This window comes from Rhea pennata, chromosome 15 (assembly GCF_028389875.1).
Source record: "Rhea pennata isolate bPtePen1 chromosome 15, bPtePen1.pri, whole genome shotgun sequence".
NCBI classification, from domain to species: domain Eukaryota; kingdom Metazoa; phylum Chordata; class Aves; order Rheiformes; family Rheidae; genus Rhea; species Rhea pennata.
Window position 1 is genome coordinate 733,994 of NC_084677.1, and position 16,566 is coordinate 750,559.

Sequence of the window (16,566 nt, forward strand, 5' to 3'; positions counted from 1 at the left end):
CATAATATTTAAACCATAAATCAGATTTGGTTGGGTACTGTAAGGCTCTTGTTTCCTCCCCTGCCCCACACCTTCTTACCCCCCCCCTTAAAAAAAAAAAAAAATCAGATAGAGGTGCTCAATCTCGCCTCCTAGCTGCAATCCAGCAATGCCACAGGTGTTTGCAGGGAACCAGAGATCCATCTAGGAGAGAGCGAGCTCCAAGTGTGCCCATAATCTGTGGGAGCACAAACAGGCTAGTCATCCCCATCTTTTGGGCAGGCTTTTTCCCATCTCTGAAATGGGAGAACTGTTTTTTCCCAGGCCTCCAAGAGCAGTTATAAGACTTTGTTCATTAAGGGTTCGTGGAGGGCTTTTGGCTGCAGGGTAGGGGTAAAAGGCAGAGGGGTTTATCAGTGGCATCAAGGGGTCTTTTTGTCCTGGCTCTCACAAGCATAGACAAAAACCTCATTTTGGTCTTAAGCGTCAGCCGTGTTGTGACAGTGCTGTAGGTGTTGTTACGCATCTTCCATCCTAATGAGCAGATGACTCAGACTGATGCCAGATGGGTTAAATTGGGCACTGGCTCCAGGTGATGTGAAGGAGCAAAATCTGATGCAACAACCTGTTTACTAAATTCGCTTCCCAGGAAGGTCCTGGAGCCCCCTCTGTGTAGGGAGCTGAGGTGAACAGTAGGATTGATGTCCCAGTCTTTACAGTGTGTCCCTCAGCTTTGTGCTCAGAAACTTTGCAGACTCCTATTTTTTACATGTGAAAAGAGATGACCCCTGCATGGGGAAGGCAGCTCTGCACACCAGTACCTCGAGCTATCGTTTCTGGCTGGACTGTGTCATGCTTGCCCTGTGCTTGCTTACGGCATCACGGGTTGTTTGCTTCCCAGGGAAAACAGCTCTAGATATGCAGAAGCTGGTTTCCTCATATGCAAAATGGGTTTCTAGGAGTGGCCTGAGCTCCTTTATAAGTAAAATAGTTTTGAAACCTAATGAAAGACAGGACTGTATAAGAGCAAAATATTGCCAGTGAGTTACTAGCATTCTCATGAACAAGGTCATATTGTTGTTTCCTGACAAGAGTAGTTTGCTTTGCTCATCTAATGCTTCCCAGGCAGAAGAGTGGAAGGAGAGCAGCAGATTGCTAATGCTTTTTGTTCCTTCTCATTTTTCTGCTAGTGTTTTCTTGTAGCTCAGTTCAGATATATTTTTCCCTGAACCTGTGAGAACGGATATTGGGTAATGTCTCCTTTTGGAGAAGTGCTAGGTTTATTGGGAATGAGGCAATTCTCGGGCTGCAGTCCCTGTACCCTAGAGTTTGCCTGTCTAACTGGCAATAGCAGTGAAATATCACTTGTCCAAAGTATGCAGGAAGGTTGCTGGATGTTCTGCTTCATCCATGCTCCCCCCTGCCTGTGCTGAGGTATTCATACATGACTATCTAATAGACTCTTCCCTAAATAAAAAACAGTGGGAAGAAATGCTCGAATACCAGCTCATTGTGTAGCCAGCACTGTGTATGTTTAGCATGCAAATCCAGCCACGGAGATTTGACTGCTGTTTGGACATGCTCCTCTGATCCTTTGCATCATGAGAGGTCAGGAGGAACAGAATGAGGCTGTGATCACAGAACAGACTTAAATTTTAGTAGCTGGTTTGGGGCAAAATTTTGGAGCCTGTGTCCAACTTCCTTTGCTAGGGGGAAGAATGATGTATCTGGCCTTACTTGCGAAGCATCACGTTGCTGCTGCAGATGTGCAGTGATTGTAGACTGAGTAGAAGCTACTTAGACAGCAGTTGCTTTCAGACACTTCTTTGGGCTGGAACACGAACTGAGATGTCATTTCATCATGCAGGTCTTAATGACACTAAATCTGTCAAGTAGATGCATTTACCTTAAACAGTGTTGAACCTTTGTGTGGATACTTGCAATGTGATGTAGCAGGCCTGTATGGGAGCTCTTGCTGATTTGCCTGCCTCCCCCGAGGGTAAGGGTTGGGCAGCCCGCTGAGCTAAGCTGACCGGGCTGCCATCCTCAGTGGCTGTCCTGCTGCTTCCTGGTCCCTTGTTCTGATTCTCTTGTGACAAATCTGTTCAAAGAGCTGAACAGACAAAAAAGCATTGATTGGTGTTGTAAGGTGACTTTTCAGATGGTTTAGCTCCTAACACTGGTGTGGACACAGGAAAGGGGTAGGTGCTTACTGCTGGCATGGGGTGGAGATGCAAACTGTAGCCTGGTAGGTTCAGCTGGACTGAAAAACTGCACTTTGTGGGTCCTCATCTGTGCAATGATGCTTTTGACACCCACTGGTGTCAAAAACTGTGTTCCAGCAGCTTATGCTACTACCTCTTCCTTGCAGGTATTTTAAATCTCCCGGTGCAACTAAAACAACTTACTCAGTTGAGTAGATGAAACTATGCTGCCTTAAAGTTGCTTATATTGCTTACAGCTGTTCAATACGAAAAAGGAAACTTCTTAAATCTTGTTCTGTGGCCTAGGCTCTGAATGAACAAATCGTCATACGTGCACAATTCTTGCTTGCTCAAATAAATATAGAGATCTAAAATCCTGTTTGTTACTTCTGTGTTAGTAATCCAGCAATTAAGATCAGATATCCTGAACTGCAAATGCCTCTCTGAACACTGTCTCATCTTACAAGCAAGCATGGAGTGCATGTATATTATAGCCCTGGGAGATTGTGCTGTGTTGCACTTAAATATGACACTGCTATGAAGGAATACTCATTCACCGATGGATCTGCCCTTCTCTTTCCTGTCTCGAGCAGTTCAAGGATCAGGTACTGTGGGGAAACAGTAAGGGCTGGACAGGAGCAGAGCTGTGCTAATAAGGTTTATGCCTCAGGTCTCTGTGTAGTCTCTTCATTAAAAAGCAACTTGGCCTTTGCAGTGTGAAGCTCGTGACCCTTTCTGAAATGCTTTCTGCTGAATAACCTTGATGCCCGTGGAACTGCTTAGTCTTCTGAATGCTGCTGCTTTTGCACCTTTGCTGAATGCTGTAAAGGGGCTGATTCATGAATGCGGACTGCTGATGCTGGGATATCTGAAGCACCCCACCATCCCTAACCGCATCATGCTCCTTTGCAGTTGTGGAGATAGTCAAGGTGGGCTCAAATGATTCAGCAGTGGCTGCTGCTCAAAAGGCATCTGGTGCAGCTCTCTTCCTGGGGCAGCTATGAGCTACCTCAGCTCACTGAGCCAGCAGCAAAGAGCGCATCATTCAAGCCACAGTGGATGGTCTGGGCCTTGAGGGAGACGGGTTCACCTCTCCCAGACAGTGAGCTGCTAGGTCACAGAATCTCAGAACTGCTGAAATTGGAGAGAGACCTCTGGAAATCCCCTAGTCTATCCTCCTTGCCAAGAGTAAGATCAGCTAGAGCAGGTTGCTCAGAACCATGTCCAGCTGGGTTTTGAGTACCTCCAAGAATGGAGACTTCACAACTTCTAATTATTTTCCTGTGTCTAAAAGGAATTAAGGAATTTCTGGTGTTTCAGGTTGTGCCCTATTCTTCTTAATCTGTCACTGGCCCTGTTTTTACAATTTCCTATTGGGTATTTATACACACTGTAATAAGATTCCCTCTGAGCTTTCTCTTCTTGGGGCTAAACAATTCCAACTCTCTCAGCGTTTCTTCATAAAGCAGATTCTCCAATCTCTTAATCTTTGTGGCCCTTTGCTGGACTCTTACCAGTAAATCTATGTCTTTCATCTACTGGAGAGCCCAGCACTGGACACAGCACTCCAGGTGTGGCCACACCAGGGCTGTGTAGAGGTGAAGGACCACCTTCCTCAACCAGCTGGCAATGCTCTGCCCAGTGCAGCTCAGGATACCATTGGCCTCCTTTGCCACAATGGCATATTGCTGGCTCCCGGTCAGCTTGTCCCCCAGGATCCCCAGGTCCTCTTCTGCAGAGCTGCATTCCGGCTGGTTGACCCCCAGCTTGCACTGGTGCAGGGAGTTATTCCTCCACAGATTTGCGCTTCCCTTTGCTGAACTTCATGAGACTCCTGTCTGCTCAACTCTCCAGCCTGTTGATGTCCCTCTGAATGGCAACACAACTGTTTCAGACAAAGTTAGTGTCTTTATGTTCCTTCTGGGTCACATATTCTTGCTTTCATCTCTCTTGTACGCTTCTCTTCCTGTGTTTGAGTTTAGTCAGGAGCTCCTTGTTCATCCACGCAGGCCTTCTGCTGCTGTTGCTTGACTTCCTGTTCATTGGGATGGTCTGTTCTTGGGCTTGGAGGAAGTAATTCTTGACAATCAACCAGTTCTTCTGGACCTTGAGTACCTCTGGGGTTGTATCCTGTGGGATTCTTCCAGGCAGGTCCCTGCATATGCCAAAGTCTGCTCTCCTGAAGTATATAGGGTTGTGATCCTGACTTCTGTCCTGCTACCTTCTCTCAGGATCCTGAATTCCATCATCTCAGGGTCACTGCAACTAAGGATGCTGGCATATGCATCTCTGACCACTTCTTCCTAGTTTGTAAGTATGAAGTCCAGCAGAGCATCTCATCTCATCAACTTCTCATTGCTGTGTTGGGAGGTTGTCATCAATGCACTCCAGAAACCTCCTGGATTCCTTGTGCCCTGCTGTGTTGTCACCCCAATGCAAATTGGGATGAATAAAGACCTCCATGAGGATGAGGGCTTGCGAATGTGAGGCTTCCTCCAGTTGTCTGAAAAAGGCCTCATTTACTTCTCTCTGATCAGGCAGTGTGTAGCAGGCACCCATCACGACATCGTCCATGTTGATCCACCTGCTAATCCTGGTCCATCAGCTCTCAGCTGGCTCATCACCCATCCCATGGCAAAGTGCTGTGTGTTCCCACTGTGCTTACACACCAAGGATGACTCTCCACCTTGTCCTTCTAACCTGTCCTTCCTAAGGACCCTGGATCCAGCTCTCTTGGCACCTGAGTTATCCAACCACATCTCTGTGAAGGTGGCAAGAGGATGCAGCATCTCCTTGTAGCATCCTGGGCTCTGGGCTGTGGCAGCCTGCAGATCAGGGCAGAGGCCGGAGATGCAGCCAGAACCAATCAGTTTTGAATTTCCCACATTTTAATTCCCTCAAACATGCCCTAATTCTTGTGTAGTGAAACAAGGAAAGCTCTGTATGGAAAAGCCTCTTTAGACTTTTATTTTGGCAAATCTAAAAATATACTTCCCTTGCTGAGGCTTGTGTGTGGTAGCTATAGCAACGTGGCTCACGGTAGCAAGTTTAAACACAATTGCACCAGTTCAGGGAAAATAGGCTTATAAATCCCCAAATTTATAAGAAAAGAGTAAAGCACAGTATGCATAATACTGTGGTCTGCAGGCCACCTTATGTTGACTTTTAAACTGTTCCCCTTCCCCTAGTAAAGAGCATCCCCAACGTGGGTTAATGAACCCTTCTCTTTCTATAGACAATCGTGTATCACTTTGAGCACGCTCAGCCTTGCCTTGTTGCTCAACATGAGGCAGGAGCACTAGGTACCAGCATGTGCAGCTCCAAAGCCAACAGCAAAGCCAAATTATGTAAAAGGGAGTGAAAAGTGTCTTATTGAGAGTAAAATGCGTCGGCTCAATGAGCAGCATGGCTAAAACTTGGAAAGAGTTTTGGGGATAAAAGTTCCATCAGTGGAGCAATGTTGGCCTGCAGCGTCGCCCTGAAGAAGCAGGGCCGATGCATTTTGAAACTGAGGCAAAGCTCCTTTGAATCAGTAGAAGTGATAGATTAGGTTTGCTCTGAGGAAACACTCCTGTTAAAACCTACCAGATGAGCCTGAAAGCTGAGGGTTAATTTTACAGTTGCTGTAATTTTCTGTGCTGAGCACTGGCTAGGGTGAGAGGAAGCCTCAGAAACATGCCACCAACTGGCTTCATGTCCTTGGATGTGTGCAGGGTCTGGTTTTCAGTATGGAAGGAGTTTGGCAAAGGGATGGTGTGTTGTGGAGACCTTGACTTCAGGTTAAGCCTTTGGAGTCTCTTTTAACTTGTGTATAAAAAAAAAACTAATTACACAAAGTAGATGATTCCTGCTCCAAAGGATAACTGAAAGGATATGTGAGTGTGCATGCAGGTATAGGGTATGGACTACAGCACCAGTGTATGAGGCTGTCTGTGTACAGCTTTGTCTGTAACAGGAGGACTTTAGGCCTTGAAAAGGATTTTTGGAAAGCAGAATGAAACTCAAGCTTTTTTATTTAAGGAAGTTCCAAACTTTCTTCCATGCAAGTCATAATATCACTTTACCATCTATTTTTACCCCGGCATGTTTGAATCAGTCATGTTGCTCTTTAGCAGGTACCCACTTCTGTTAAAGTGAAGTGAAAGACCTATTTATCTTAAATAGCCTTACGGCCTTGTGCTGGCTGCTCTTCCTGGCATACTGGGTATTTATCATCTGCAGCAGCATTTTCCTCTAAAACTGCATCCTCAAACATGTTACAGAGTGAAGCAATGCAATCATGAAGGAGAAGAAGGTGCTTTCAGAGGAGCTCTGCATGTCTGTGGGAGATGATCATAGGAAGTGCTGGCAGGGGCAGCAGAAGGAAGGAAAGCCTTCAGCTTGGGCAGAAGTGCTGGACTTTGCAGAGGGCTGAGCACCAGGGATAGTACTTAAGAGAGTCTAGCTGGCTAGAAACTTTTCCTAGAGCACATTGAGAGATTCTTTTTGCAGAAACCTGGAAATAATTTTAATTTAAGCACCATTTTGTTACGTCTCAAAGAAAAAAAGGAAGTCTTCAGAGTGTCTTTTTCCAAAATGTTCCCAAGTTTCTGCTGTGAGGTTGCAGGTGTTTTACCTCCTCAGGTCATCTTGCTTCACAGCCCAGCTGTACTGTTCGATGTTTGTCAGGTGCTGGGAATGGCAGGGGCTCAGGTGCACCAGCTTGAGGCGCATTTGCCCTGGGAACAGAATTTCTAATAGTGATGAGGTTAACTGCTAGCCCCTGGGCTTGAACCTGACAGAGGCTGGGACATGGGGCCCTGGGGTTGACTTTTCCTTTGCTTGTGCTCCCCAAGGCCAGGGCTGCTGAGCTGTAGTCTGCATCTGTCCCACCAAGCTCAAAGAGACATTGGAAGTTTGTGGAAAGGATGGGCCTGCCCCAGAGAAGGGTGCTGGTCACTCACTGGTTTTCCTTGTCCTGAAGCATGGAGCTGATGCTGGCAGGAGGAGAGTCTGAGGTTAAAAACTGCTGGGTTCTAAGTAGTGGATGCGACCCGGCGATCTGTGCAGAGGAAGGAAACGGAGGCTGTGCAGCTGTACTTAGAGGATGCTGCGCCCTCTGAAAAGAAGCAGCAGGGTCTCCGGAGACAATTTAGGTGAAGGAAGCAACAATGAAGTCACTAGTTGACTTGACTTGGCTGTGGCAGGAGGTGCTGTTAGCAGTGCCGACATGAAAGGGAGGTTCAGATTAAAGGTAGCGACAAGGCAAACAGACCCTTCTATCTTGTGTGCGCAGGGCACTGGCTCCTTCCTCTGGGCTGGCAGCCTGCTGCTCGCCGGGGCTGACCTCTGGCTGCCCGTGGAACAGCCTTGTGCGTGAGCTGGGCTGTCTTTAACCCAGCTGTCACCAGAGTTGGATCATTCCCCTCCCTGAGAACCGGTCTTTCCCCTTTCCTGGGTGTGAGCCGAAACCTCCCCTGCGTTCAGGGATGTCTTGGTTAAATATTGGCTGAGTTGTTGGCTTATGAACTCTAGCATGTCGGCAGGGTGGGATGTCGGATGGATGCAATGGCGCTGATGGTGGTCCTGAGAGAAGAGAGACAGAGGGGACTGTCGGGCAGGCATTGGTACGAGGCGCCTCCAATCCCCCCGCCGATCCAGGCTGCCATAGCTCCTGGACTCCCTTTGCTGCAGTCGTGGCTGCCAGCAGGGATGTGGGAGAGAAGGCTGGGCATCCTAGGGCAGTGATGTTGGTCTGAGAGGCGACTGGAAGCAATATAACCCACTATGACCATGCAGCAAGCCTCTTGCTTGCAGAAAACTTCTGCACAGGATGAAGATTTGTATTTTTAAACAGGTTTAGTCAAACACAAATTCTTCAGGAATTTCAAACAAATTTGAAATTTAACTCGATTTGAATTGTGGCTTGCATCAACTCGGGTTGATCTGGCTATTTGGTTTGGAGATCTCCCCACAGTGTGTTTTGTGTAAGTTAAAACAATCTGATTCTATGATTCTATGCCTGAAACTACTCTGAAAACCACGTCAGATTGGGGAACAGGCAGCGCTTGAGGTGGGGAGGCCAGAGGGAATGCTTGAATGTGACTGGTGACAAAGCTTGTGGTGCATGAATGTGCCAGGAGGCTTCCTGGGCTTGGTCTTGGGTCTTCTGCACCCAGCCCAGGCCGGTTTGGTGGGTGAGGGCTTGGCCATGAAGCATGGGTGGCAGGGATTTAAAAGGGACCAGAAAGCCGTGTGCTGTATTAGCATTGAGCTGCTGAGATCGTTTCCAGGACTAGAAGGATGTGTGGGTAAATAGCTGAGGAATCGCTCCGACTCTGAGGGAGGCAAAGCCTGGTCTCATTAACTTCAGTGGATGCAAGTTTGGCTGTAAGTCTCATCAGGTAGGAGGGAAGAGAGCAGTGAGATTTCACCTTGCTCCACAGGCTGCTTTATTCATCCACGCTTCTTGCGAAAGTATCCTGAGCCTGGTCCTTTCCATGCCATCTCTTCTTTAGCTCTCTCATCTTTTGCACGGGGTGCAAATCCCGCTTTGTTCAGCGCTGCTTTCTTTGCATCGTTTTGTTTGCAGGAAAACTGGGACATAATTTGCATCTGGTCCGTAAGCTGTCTGTGGCCCTTTTTCTCTGGTGGCTCTTGTTTAGTGTCTGTGTGCCTGTCTTTTTCCCTTACCAGGGATGCTGCAGAAGTTAAATCCTGTACTTTTTCCGTTTCCATTCCTACCTCTTCCCTGGCTGCAGTGGCCTCCTGTGAAATGTGTCGCTGCTCTTCCAGCTGACTCTCTCTTGCTTGTGGCTGCTTCCTGCAAGAGGCTTTGAAAAGGGCTGGAAGTGCTGCAGGGGGATGGTGTGTGTATGTGTGTAGGGAGAGGGGAAGAGGCAGCATAAAGAGCAACAGTTCCTCGTCTGTAAGATATCACGTCAAGAGGAATTCTTACAAAATGTGCTTACCCTATTCCTGCAAAACTAAAATTAGTTCTAATTAAAAGGAGGTGAATCTCTGTGCAGGCTGCAAATTAATAGAATGTGTGATTAACTTATCTTGCAGTGCTAGAGGTGCTTGAAAATTACTTGAAAATAAATGTAGCTGTGTATGTGGCTTGAATTTTTCATTCAGAACTGAACCATTAACATAAATTAAATTTTAAGTAACGGACATTTGATCGTTTTCTTTTTCAAACAACTCCCATTTCTGCAACTTAAAGTATATCTTTCCAACTCTCCTCTTTTTTTCGATAGGACTTGAACAGAAATGCATAATACAATAAAAGCACTTTAAATACACTCTATATCCATGACCAGGCTAAAGCTTGTCTTGTCTCTGTGATTCAGGCATGCCTTGTGGGCCATCCTCTCCCTTTTCTGCTGCCCTCTCTGAGTGGAGGGCTGGAGCAGGTTCCAGATGGTTAAGGGATAGATAGTACATTAGATCATCTTGGTGTGAGGTCTGAGGGGCAAAACCCATCCTGTGGCTTTTTGCTTGGTTTTGGAGGTGATAATTCAGGGTTGCAGTTGTTCTCGAGCATTTTGAGTGTAGCTTCCCCTTTTCTAGACAGTAATCTTTTAACATTTGACTTTATTGCAATGCTTAGATGAAGATAAAGAGTTCACGTTCCTGTTTCATTTCCCTAACAAGAAAGGGTTAAAAGTCCATAGGTAAAATCCAGTGTGACCTTTGCATGAAAGCTTACGCTTCCGCCTACAGCAAACCCTTGCCCCTTGTTAAAAAGTCAGGGGAGTCAGGACTTGGCTTAGTACTAATTTGAGATGTAGCACGTTTGTTCAGTGTTCCACAGGGACAGCATTGGACTAGCCAATGCTGAACTGCTTTCAACTATTTCAGTAACATCTTAATTTTAAAAATAGCAGACATCTCAGAAGTTTCCCAGTCCCTGCCAGAGCATTGACTTTGGGAGGCTGGCTTCATCTGAAGCCAAATCTTCCAAAGAGTAGTGGCTGTTTTCTTGATACTTTGACCAGGAACATCTCCTCAACTTACTTTCCCTGTTTGCTCCCAAGCTGTAGGGACACATGGGTATCTCTGGATGCATATTCCAAACCTTCCTTTCTGGGTCTATGTAGATGGCCCCATTCCCAGTCTTCCCCTGCCCTTTCTCTGTTCAGTGAGAAGTTTTGGTCATGTTGTTCTCAGGTTCTTATTTTGCAGTACAGGAACTTGCTGGGATTTTGCTGTATTTGGTGCAGTTGTCACGTAGCACTCTGATACTTCTGGAGTAGCAGAAGTGAGGTCTGGCTTTTCCATTCCCACTCTCTGTTCCTCTTGTGAGTCACCTTGGGTTTGCTGCTCTTCAGAGTAGTCCTTTGTGCACAAACTGAGGTGTCTGCAGTTCAGAGAGGAAGCTCTTGATCCCAAAACGCAGCAAGTCCAAATCTTGTGAAACTTCTGCCTTGGAAGAGGAGCCCCATCCTGTTTTTCTTGCTGCTGCAGTTTTCCTTGGCTGGAGATGGCTCTGTTTTCTGCACATGTTTGGCAGTCTGTTAGTCAGGTTGCCTTGAATGGTTGATTTCTATGTAGAAAGAACAAGTTTAATGAGGAGAGTTCATTATTTTCTCAAACTGAGTTAGTGGGACTAGGAGGGAAAAGCAGAGAGAAAGATCAGCAGTTCCTAGCAGTGTCTTTTTTTTTTTTTTTTTTTTTTTTTTTTGGTGGTTGGCTGATGTCTCTGAACTCGTAGTTGTAGTTGCTGCCTGAGGTTATGGTCCTGCGTTCTGAGTGCTGGCTCTGCTTTAGCCCTTTTTCAGTCCACCTTCTGCTGTCAGCACTGATGTTTTCTTCCTTATTAAGATGGTTTCTCTGCATCTCACCCAGGCAGATGCTTTAAATTGCACGTATCGGACAAAACAGTTGTGTTGCAAAACTGAATTTTCTCCCTCCTACTGTATTAACAGACTGCTCTCCAGACTATGCTGATCTGGTTCTTGTATTGTCCCTCTATTTGCCTTCTTCAGCAGGATCCTGGGGTACCACAACTCCACAGCCTTAGCTATTCTCAAAAACCCTTTTAACATTGTTGTTAAAGCACTGTTTCATCACAAAACCTTTTTCTTGGGGTTTCATCTGTGTATATCCATCTGATATTACTGCTTGAACTGGGCTGGTATGTCTTTTGGCATGGATGAATGTTGAAGGCAATGTCACCATGAGCTCTAGCACCGTGCTGTGACCTGCTAGGCTGCTTGGATTGGGTTTTGAGAATAAGCCTGGAAAGCAATGGAGGGCTTGTTTCTCTTTCCCAATTTAATGCGGAGCAGGTCTCTCATATGTGCTCTGAAGCTGAAAGGGATAGTAATTGCTATTCTACTATTGCAGAGTGCCAGGAAAAGAGATACCTGTGATAATTCTGAAGGGGAAAGGGCAACTTGGCTGGGCTTGCAAGGATTATCTGCTTTGGGGAGGAAAGGAAAGAAAAGGCAATGTGTGCTCTGAAGTTGCTGACAGTGTAGTTCTGCGGGATTTTTGATCTTTCTTCCTAACAATAAATGCAGTTCTGTGCTGGCCGGATGTGAAGAATTCCCTCGACCAGTCGCTCACAGAAGGCTTGAGCACAGCTCCTCTGCCTCCACCCCACTGTGGCTGGAGGCAGCCCTGCTGTTGCTGGGGGGTGTGCAGGGAGGGTTGGCCAGGCAAAAGCTCCCCTGAGCAGGACACTGGTGACTTAGCGGAGCCAAGGAAAGCAGATGTTCTCTATCCTACTTGAACCCCAAACAAAATGAAACAGAATAGCCAGCCAAAGAGTGAAAAATAGCTTTTTTTTTTTTTTTTTTTTTTTTTTTTTTTTTTTGACAGTGCAGAGAGGCAGCCTGTTTCTCATCACAACAGTTGACAAATTGACCTCTGCTGAGAAGAGAGTTCTTGGTGCAGACATTCTTCATCCTTGCCCCAAGGCATCATAAACTGTATGTTCCTTTTGGTATTGTGATGTCTTTTGGGTTGTCTCTTCCTCTCCCCTTGTGACTCATTCTCACTCCCCTTTCTTCTCCTGCTGCCAGGAGGCCTTGGGCTGCCACCTGAGTCAGGCTCTGGATCAGAAACAGGAGTGCTGGAGCTGGTTGGAGGTAAAGGAGAAGATGTTCTCAGGCTGGTGCTAGGATGTAGGAGAAGAAATTGGTGCTACTTCTTTCTGGAGAAGAGAGACTGATATATTTACTTCTAGCACTGTGAGAATTATAGGCGGAAAATACATTTCTGTTTGGGTTTATCTGTTGTCTTTCCATCTCAGTACTGTTTTGCGTATGTTAGCAGTGGGAATAACAGGGGTGGGCGGCGGGAGGAGCAACAGCATGTTTCTGAGGTTCCCTCATATACGTACAGCACTGAGATGCGCTCTTGAAAGGCCCCATAGCCTTGTGCTTCCCATTTTGCAATCTCCCTTTTTATCTAAAGCTGTAGAAGAACAGAAGGACCCCATCTTCCAGCTTTAATCTTGATGTAAAATTGAGTGTAGAGCAAGAGGGCAACATTTGGAGAAGAGGCTGTGTAGGTGGCTGGGTAGAGATCTTGGCTTTGCAGATCGAGTAGCTTACCTCGTTCTAGTCTGCTTCCCTGGACTATCAAGAGGAGGATAGTGTAGCTGGTGGATTTAAGATACCCCCACCGGGTGTGGGAGGGATAGGAAAATGGGGAACCAGCATCAGCAGCTTTAAATGAAACCAATCAGCCTCCCAAAATGTCTTCTGAAAGATGAGTGCTCCAGATTGCTTGAGAGATATTTTTAGCAAATACCTCTCCCTTCCCCCTAAGAACCTGGACATTAGCAAAGCAAGTGAGGAAACAGATGAAAGACTGAAATGACCGTAGTGTTTCAGCAGCCTGTGGTATAGTCTGTTCACTTCCTCTCTTCCTCGGAGTGAAATATTGCACTCTGTTTCTGTTGTGGTGTTGACCAACTGCTGCACTTCCCAAAGTTGGAGATCTTGCATAAAGGTGCTGCTGTAACTGATTGACTGTTCCTGGATTTTTCAGTGAGGTGCTGTATAATCTCACCTCTAAGTACTGCCAAGCTCCATAGCAGCTTTCTGTGGAAATGAACATCTTCCTCTGGAGACTCACTGAAATCCTTTTGGCAGATGCAGTTCCCTGAAGGAGCTCTAAGGGCTTTTTAATGACTGTGCTGCTGAAAATAGCTGGTAACACTGCTAGATTTTTTTTTTAATGTGCATGTTTTTAAAAATGTTCATTTGCATGTGCTTCCCAGTGGAGAGTGATTTAAAGCTTACGTAGCTTTGCCCCAGCTGGAGGCTGGTTGTCATCTGGGTCTCCCTGCCCTGTTGCTGGTGCTTAGACTTCAGTTTTGGCCCACATCTGGTTTTGTGGTCAGCTAATGTCTCTGAATTGTATCCCAACTCTCTCAGGCTTTCCTTGTAAAACAGATGCTCCAATCCCTTAATGGTCTTTGTGGCCCTTCACTAGACTCTTGCCACTAAATCTGTCTTTTATCTACTGGAGAGCCCAGCACTGGACACAGCACTCCAGATGGGCCTCACCAGGGCTGTGTAGATGGGAAGGATCACCTCCCTCGACCTGCTGGCAATGCTCTGCCCAGTGCAGCCCAGGATACCATTGGCCTCCTTTGCCACGAGGGCACATTAGTCAACTTGTTGTCCCCCAAGATCCCCAGGTCCTCTTCTGCAGAGCTCCATTGCGGCTGGTTGGCCCCCAGCTTGTACTGGTACAGGGAGTTATTCCTTGCCAGTTGCAGGACTTTGCACTTCCCTTTGCTGAACTTCATGAGACTCCTGCCTGCTCATCTCTCCAGCCTGCTGAGGTCCCTCTGAACGGCAGCACAACCCTCCAGCGCATCAGCCACCCCACCCAGTTTCATATCATCAGCAAACTTGCTGAGGGTACACTCTGCCTCATCATCCAGATCATTAACGAAGATTTCATACAGTCTGTGCTGGATCCAGTATTAACCCCTGGGGCACACTGCTCATTACTGGCCTCCAAAAAGACTTTGTGCCACTGATCACAACCCTCTGAGTTCTACTGTTCAGCTGGTTTCCAGTTCACCTCAGTGCCTGCTCATCTAGTCTGTACTGTATCAGCTTGCCTGTGAGGATGTTTTGGAAAACAGTGTCAAAAGCCTTACCGAAGTCAAGAGAGACAACATCCACTGCTCTCCTCTAATCTACCAAGCCTGTCATTCTGTTGTGGAATGGAATGGTTAAGCATGATTTCTTTTTGTGAATGCATGCTGAATGTTCCTCGTTATCTTCTTGTCTTTTGTGTGCTTAGAAATGGTATCCAGTATTAGTTGCTCCATCACATTTGCAGGGATGTTAGGTTGCCTGGCCTGTAGTTTCCTGGGTCTGTCTTCTTGCTCGTTTTGAAGACTGGAGAAACACTTGCTTTCTTCCAGTCCTCAGACACATCTTCGGATCACCATGACCCCTTGAAAATGATCACAAGTGGCCTTGCAATGACGTCAGCCTGCTCCCTCAGCATCCCTGGGTGTATCCTATGAAGTCCTATGGACTTGTGTGCATCTAGTTTGCTCAGGCGTTCTGTGACCTAATTCTTCTTCACCAAGGGAAAGTCTTTCTTTGTTTTGTCTTTCTCCCTGGTGTCCAGGGCATCGGATTTCTGCAGACCAGGCCCACCTGTAAAGGCAGAGACAAAGAAGCATTCAGCACCTCAGCCCTTTCTGCATCTGCTTTCTGCAGAGCTCCTATCCTATGCAGTAAAAGGCCCAGTTTTCCCCTCTTCTTTGTTTTGTTACTGATGTATTTATAGAAGCCCTTGTTGCCCTTGACATCCCTTGCTAGGCTAAACTCCAAGAGCACCTTGGTCTTCCTAGCCCAGTCCCTGCATGCTAGGGCACTGTCCCTATATTCCTCTCAGGTTGCTTGGCCCTGCTTTCACCATCTGTTTACTTCCTTCTTATGTTTGAGTTTTGCCAAGAACTCCTTGTTCATCAATATAGGTCTGCTGCCCCCTTTGCTTGACTTCTTGCTTTTTGGGATGGACTGTTCCTGAGCTTGAAGGAGGTGATCCTTCTGGTACAAGGAGTCACCAGCATCCAGCCTTTGCTTTTGGGGTTTCTACTTGCTGTCCTGCTAGGTATGAACTCTACCTGTGTCTCTACTGCAGCTGGGGCTCTTGAAGCTGCAGAGTCTCTGAGAAGATCCTGTCTAGCTCTCGCTGTTCTTCTCTGCCTGTTGACCTCCTCCTGTATCTCCTCCAGTTGGTGACACAGCTTTTCAACAGCAGCACATCTCCTGCAGGAAGGAAGGCTGTTTGTCCCAGCCTCAGGGAGAGGCCTTAGGCACTGAGACTTGCAGAGCTGCATCCTCCATCAGAAGCTCTGTCTGGGTCAAAGCCTCTGACGTGGCAAGGAGAGCTACTCCCACAGCTTCTGGGGAACATGCTTTATGATGCATCAGAACCCCACTTAAGGATTTGCATACTGGTCTGAACTGCGATGAGGACTCCTTTGTGAAATATCGCATCTGTTGTCTATCTTCTGGGCCTGGCTCTTATACAGGCCTCTTCCTAGCACTGGCTAAAAGGTTGCTTGACCCTCCCTAGCCAGGGCTTTGCTGGAACAAGGGCTCCAACTCCCTCTGGTCAGGGGTAACCCATTGGCTTGTTTGCAGCTGCTAGAGCTTCCCAGGAGAAGTTAAGGCCTCCTGTGGCTGCCCTTACCTGGTTTTCCTTACCTGTTAGATTCTCTCTGGGTAGCTGCAAGTGATTTGTTGTTTGTTGGCTACCACGTTTGGCACTCTTGCCTTTCCCTCCTCAGAAGAGCATGTGACAGAAGGCTTTGGAGATGGGCTCCACAGGAAAAGCTTAATGTCCTGAATAGCATAGATGCAGTACTGGCTTTTCTTCCGAGGGGCTGCAGTATTCCCTGCTTGGGCTACTCTGTGGGGTTGGGGGCACATGCAGCTTCTTGCTCTGGCTCAGCCAGCAAGCAGGTGTTAGTATCATCTGCCTGTTTTGGGAGTGAGATGGGCATGGCTGGGAAAGCTCAGGCTGCTCTGCTACCAAGGCACAGGTGGCAGAAGTGACTCTGCTGCCTTGTCTCCCCTCCAGCAAGTGGGAGGGGGATTCCTTTGGTGTTGCAGGCTGGGGGAAGCTACCTGACCTTTACTGCAGATTTATTTTTGCATTACTTGCCCTTTTAACACGTGATTGAAAACAGGCTATAGAGGAGAGAGATCCAGCACTCTGCAGTTGAGCTGCTGCGAACAGTGAGGAGCATTTCTTGGAGAAAGAACCAAAACGGAGAATGTTTTAAAACTATGGTTTTCTGTATTTTTTTTTTTTTTTGTCTGATGTTGTTGCTAGCTTTTTATTTCTGATGGATTGCCTACCTGCATGGAGATAAAGACCCAACCTTTTCGGCTGCTGCTGTACAAAC

The 16,566-nt window shown here is 46.9% G+C and overlaps 1 protein-coding gene across 2 annotated transcripts in view; it reads left to right on the forward strand.

Annotated features, from left to right (window-relative positions):
* The window catches only part of LOC134147309 (ankyrin repeat and fibronectin type-III domain-containing protein 1-like), a 302,508-nt gene that overhangs the window by 4,775 nt on the left and 281,167 nt on the right, over positions 1–16,566 (forward strand). The window lies entirely within an intron of this gene.